Source organism: Opisthocomus hoazin, chromosome 1, assembly GCF_030867145.1.
Source record: "Opisthocomus hoazin isolate bOpiHoa1 chromosome 1, bOpiHoa1.hap1, whole genome shotgun sequence".
Taxonomy (NCBI): Eukaryota; Metazoa; Chordata; class Aves; order Opisthocomiformes; family Opisthocomidae; genus Opisthocomus; species Opisthocomus hoazin.
In genome coordinates this window covers 6,189,400-6,195,399 of record NC_134414.1, presented here as the reverse complement: position 1 = coordinate 6,195,399, position 6,000 = coordinate 6,189,400, and positions in this window count along the sequence as shown.

Here is a 6,000-nt window from a genome sequence, read left to right as displayed (position 1 = left end):
GGAGGAACTGCGATGTATTAAACCGCCACAGCTGCCTTTATCAGCAGAGGCTCAGAGGCTGAAATATGATGAATGCTGATGAAGGTTTTCTGCTCTGCCATCTGACTGTGTTTAGAGACATATGTGCAGATTATGAGCTCGTTGATGAAATCCCAAATTAACTGCTCTATTGTTTTGCGAAGAACTGATGGTGCTAACCCTTCTAGTTGTCCCCTTCTCCTCTGCCCATGTTGCTGTGACCCAGGCCCTGCCCCAGCCCATTCCTCCTCCCTGAGGTTCCCCAAGACTTGTTAGATTTAATGTTAATGGCTCTTCGGGTCATTTCTTGGTGGCTCCTGCAGCGAGTTATCCAGGCCTATTGATTTGAAAGATGTCATTACAGCAGATAATTCTCCCTTGCTGCAGATGGTTAGCTCTCTGCTCCATCCACCTCATCATGGTGCCTTCTTCCAAACAGGGACTGGAGAGGTCTGTCAAGGATTTCTGAGCCACTGGCTGTGATCCTGCTGAGCGCATCCTGGGATCAGCCCAGTCCTGACCTTGTGCTTTTTTTGTATGTACGAAATTTTTAAAAAGATGCCTCTGAACCTCGGGTCTGGAGCTTTCAAAGCCCGAGCCAGACTGTCATGCCTCGTCAAGGATCTATCAAATGACCTGAAAGTCGAACCTGATTTTAAAGGAATTCACATCCATGCTCATCGAAACTTTTCTGCCAGAAAGAGGTTAACCTGAGCCAAGGGTTAAATCTTAATTGCAACTCATTCTCTGTTCCAGGCAAAATCAGTCCTGCTGGACAAGATACATCAGGAGCAAAGGGCTTTTGCCTTTCATCGGTGCAGAAAGACTGTAGGTGGTCCCCTTCATTTCCCAGTGCCATAGCCTTTAGCCCTGATGGATGTGTTCTTCTCTGGTGAAGTGCTATTTCTTTGCATGGATGAATTTGGTGGCTATGCTACTTCTCCGGCAATCTAGCTGACTTGTGTCAGTACAGGCATCACAGGAAATTTGTAGGCACTGCCTGACAAAGTGATCTGCAGACACACACTCTAGATCTGCGAGCTTTTGCTTAAGGAATGCCCAGAGACTTGCTGTGCTTTGTCTTTTGCAATGACTTGCAGCCCTGATGATGCCAACACCAGACCCTCCTCCTGGCAGCAGAGTTGGTACCCACCACCACGATGAAGAGGTGCAGTGGTGTGTCTTCCTGACAAAGTCATCTCAAGGCCAGAAGACGTATCAATATTTACAGAAAGAAGTGGTATCTAATCACTTCTTTTCCCCCATGAATGCATGCAACTTCGGAACAGACAGCGATAACTCGTGTCGCCCTGACATCCCCCTTGGCGGTTCGGTGTGTTGGCAGCACCACTTTGCTGCAGTGACTGTGAAAGGGGATCGATCTGCAGGCTGCCACCCTAACCAGATCCCACTTCCCTTCCGAGCCTCACTTCTGCCTGTCCCAGTCCAAAGAGAACCTAACTGGGGCTGGCAGAAGCTCTGCCTCTTGCCAACACTGTTCATCTAGCAACGGGGAATTTCTGTCCACGGTTACCATCATGGGGCAATTTCTGCCCTTATCTCCACCCAGCAGAGCACCATCTTTAGTTTCTGTACGTGCTGTCTGCTCCCTGTTTTACCTGCGGCACGTAGCAGGTGCCTGGGAGAAGAGCAGGTCCCTTAGTTAATGTCTTGCAATGCTGATAAAAATGCTATCTGCTGCGTCCCAGGCTGTGCCTGGTGCTGGGAGGTAGTTAGAGAGGGAACCAGCCTTCAGCAGGGGCTCAGCCGTTCAAATATAGCTGATCTGCAGCATCGTTGCCTGTCGGTCATTAATTTCACGACCTTGTCACCACATCTGTGGGGGTAAGGACAAGGAGTCACCTCCTCAGGCTGCAGCTAGGGAAGATTCAGGTTAGAGGCTGGGGAGCAGATTTAGATTAGGCATAAGGAAGCAATTTTTTATGATAAGGTTGGTGAGGCACTGGCACAGGTTGCCCAGAGAAGTTGTGGATGCCCCATGATTGGAAGCGTTCAAGGCTAGACTGGAGAGGGCTTTGAGCAACCTTGTCTAGTGGAAGGTGTCCCTGCCCATGGCAGGGGATTGGACTAGAAGATCTTTAAGGTCCCTTCCAACCCAGACCATTCCATGACTCTGTAAGTCTATGATGAGAAGGGCAAAATCAAGGCTGAAATTTGCTTCTTTAGACATGATACAGCATCTCTGTTGCTGCAAGAGCAATGGAAACACGCTCCGTGGCTGATGCCAAGCTGATGCCATGGCTGTTGGAGCCCCTGAGTCTAGGACTTGAGCCAAGATGTTGGGCTTTATCTACAACAGAGCAATGTGGATCCAGCAAACATCCTGGGGTATGCTGTTAGCCCTTAGCTTCCCTGCTGCACAGAGCTCCCATGCTGAAAGCAAACATTCCCGTGTGATTATGGCCTTCACATGTTGTATGCATGTGAACAGAGTCGAGGGTGTGAAGGATAGGGGATATTCTCAGTGGCTTTGCTAAATGGGGTGGAACCAGCCCTGGAAAGTCTCTGCCCAGCCAGGTGCTGGGTCTGATGGAGACAGCAATGGGGCAGGCACTGTGACAGGGGCTGCAGTGTGATACCTCGCTTTGGGCTCCTACAGCAGAGGCAATCCTTTCTGCCACCCCAAGGGTACTTCTGCCCAGGACTACTGTGGTGGAGGAGGCCAGGAGAGACCAGAGGTGGGTGTTTCCATCTGAACATGAGGAAAAACTTCTTTACTTTGAGGGTGACAGAACCCTGGACCAGGCTGCCCAGAGGATTTGTGGAGTCTCCTTCTCTGGAGATACTGAAGACCTGCCTGGACGCGGTCCTGTGCAGCCTGCTCTGGGTGACCCTGCTTTGGCAGGAGGGTTGGACTAGATGACGCACGGAGGTCTCTTCCAACCCCTGCCATTCTGTCATTCTGTGATTCTGCGTGCAGCAGGACTCCCACGGGCACAGGCTGTCTTCCTCACTCCCTAGCAATCAGGAAGGAGGCTGAGAAATAAAGTGTAGGTTTTTGCAGCCATTTGGGAAGATCTACCATGTACTGGATCTCCACAGCCTGTCAGCTTCTAGAATTTTGTCCTGCTTATGAAATTAGTTCATTCCCTGGGAAGAGCCATGCAGCTTTCTTCTAGGTTTTCAAACATATTTTGAGTTTGAATGAGGGAAAAAAAGCAATAAAAGCAAATACATCAACTTGCTCATCCCTGCTAGTGCCCAGCTGCCTGGCACCACCTTTGTTGGAGGAGAAATCTCTGCTCTTGGACAAGCAAGTACTTTGCAAAGAAAGGTTCGAATCTCAGGGATTTTTGGATACATGAAGAAGAAGTTTGGAGTCTGAATAGCCTCTCTACCTCCCAAGTCTGTAGTTGCTCAGCTGGGCAGGCACACAAGCTTGCTCTGCCCATACTAAACCAAGAGGGTAGGGAAATGTGACGGGGAGAGACCCAAGCTGGTGGGACAGAAGCCAGGCAGGTCCAGCTGCAGCCAAAATGCCTTGGCCAGGTGTCAGATGAGCTCAGTGCCAAAGCTAATAAGCCTGCCAGGAGCCAGGACTTCCTTGCTTGGATGAAAAACTAGGCTAATGGTGTTTGGCTGGCTCCAGAGCTCTGCTGAAAACTACATAGCTCTGCTCTGCCATGTGAAACTTCTGCTTCAGATGGGGCAACCAGCTTCACTTCTGCAGCAGATAATGCAGGGATTTGAGGCACTGAAATTAGGACATGTCCCGACACAAGGGTTGTCCTGGGGCCCTTCTCTTCTGCTGACTTGAAGAGAGAAAACAGAGGAATTACCACCTGATTTCCATCAGACTGCTGGGGCTGTTACCATGATTTCTATATCGCCTTGGTGACTCTAAGATGGGGTCCCTGCCAGCTGTGGTGCTTCCACTCTGCTGTGAGATGCTGGCAGAACATACAGTCTATAGCTCCGATCTTAGCTTTGGGAAGGGGAAAGCTGAAGCAATGCCAGACAGAGATTTTGCCTGCCTAAATTGGGTGCCCATGGACTGCAGGCTGTGACTGGGGGATGTTCTCCATGCGTAAAGGACCTACCACTGCTTTTCTGGGGCTGCTGAAATGCAGCAAATAGAATTTGCAGACCTGCTGCAGAAAAGCACTATTTTTCCTCCAAAACAATGAAACCCAAACCCATTGTGAGCCTGGCAGTGCTTTTTCCCAGAGCAGCACCTCTTTTGCTGGTATCACCAAGTGTCTACACTCCTCCTGTGGAGCAGAGACTGGCTTGCTTGTGTGTGATGACTGAAGAAATAGCGGATGAGCAAAAGTAGAGACAAGAATCTTCCTATGGGGAATATTTTCAGGTAAAAAGGTGTCTCACTGGTGAATTCAAACCCAACTGTGAAATAGCCTCCGAAGGGAGAAGCCCACGGGACTTGTCAAAAGGGTTGACACACCATTAAGGCAATCTTACAGCAAGCAGATATGGACTAGACGAGGCCAATGTGGGTTCCTGAAGTTACCAAGAGAAAAATACAGCTTTGTGATGAGGTTTTGGAAAAACTAACTGAAACACAGTCCTAATCTTCCCATATTTCTACGATATCATCTTTGGAGGTCTTTTCTGGCTGCAAGATCTGTTGGGCAGGATCCTTCCCAGTTTAGCTGTGGAGGTGCTCTGGTCTTGGGAGGCTGAGGATGCTGTTGCAGGACGTTCAAGAAACAGTGGTAAAAATAGCATTGTGGCATAATTGCCACCATTCAGGCATTTCCCATGCGAAAAGTTCTGTGCCCTCTCCTGTCTATCCAAGGGGATTTTCACCTCTGCTGTCTCTGGGATGCAGGTCCCAGATGGCCCTAGGACAAACAGACAGTTGTTAGGTGGTGGGAGTTTTTTTTTGGAGCCAAGCAATAACTTTACAAAAAAATTTAAATGATAAAAATTCTATGAATGAATACTTCTGGGGAAAATGGAGGATTTTTATGCTGGTAATTATGATTAGTAGCAAAACAGGGAAAAATCTTGCTCCTTGTGTTCCTGCAAATGAGACTGTGGGTAAGGACCAAACACAAATGTTTTCCTTGCCATATCTCACAGGGAAAGCTAGTCCCTCTTCAGGAGTTTCTTACCTTAGATAGAGACAGCAGCTTATCAGGTCTGAGAATTACCTTCAGAGATGCCCAGTTCTCCCAGCAAATAAATCTATCCATTATTTCAGGTTTTGTAATCACTGAAGCGATAAAAGAAATGATGGCAGTAAGTACGAGTAAAGCAAAAAAGACTATAGAATATTGTTCTTCAGAAATATCCTGAAGGTTATGGAGCAGCACAGATTCATTTATGCTTTAATATGAGTTCTCAAACATTTGATCAATGCAATGAGCTTTTATGAGTGCTAGCTGACCTGTGCTAACTGTATGCACTTAGTTCATTGCCGCCTGAGGTAGGACATATTAGCATAGATGTTTGACTCAAGTTTATACTGATGTGCTCTTCCTCACAACAGCTGAGGGTAAGAGCTTAGATATGGCCAATGAGCAGGGCTCACTTGCAAGCTAGGGATTTTCTGGGCTGTGATAATTATTGTACGGATGAGTCCTACAACAAGGTAAAGACAGTATCATTGGCAGAAGGGGACTTAATAGCCTGATATGGTTGAATTAGGGACAGTAGCAGAGCCGTGAGGAGGACATGGAAGACTTGCCTTCCAAATTCAAGGGAAGCTGAAATGAACCAAAATGACTTTAAAAACAGCACTGGCTGGAAAGACCTTCAGGCCTTATAGCTTTCATCAGAGCAGTAGAAGCGTGTGCCCCATGAAGGACCTCAAATTAAATTTTGGGGTCATTCCAGAGCTCTGCTCCATCCCTGACCCTTTTCCTTCCCATTATAAGTGGTCCTGTCTCAGATGGTGAGAAGAAGGTGTTGAGATAGTTCCTCTCGAAAACGTGCTGAGAAAGATAGGTAATGAACATACTCCAGCCCCTCAGAGATTCTAGGCAGAACATCTACCAT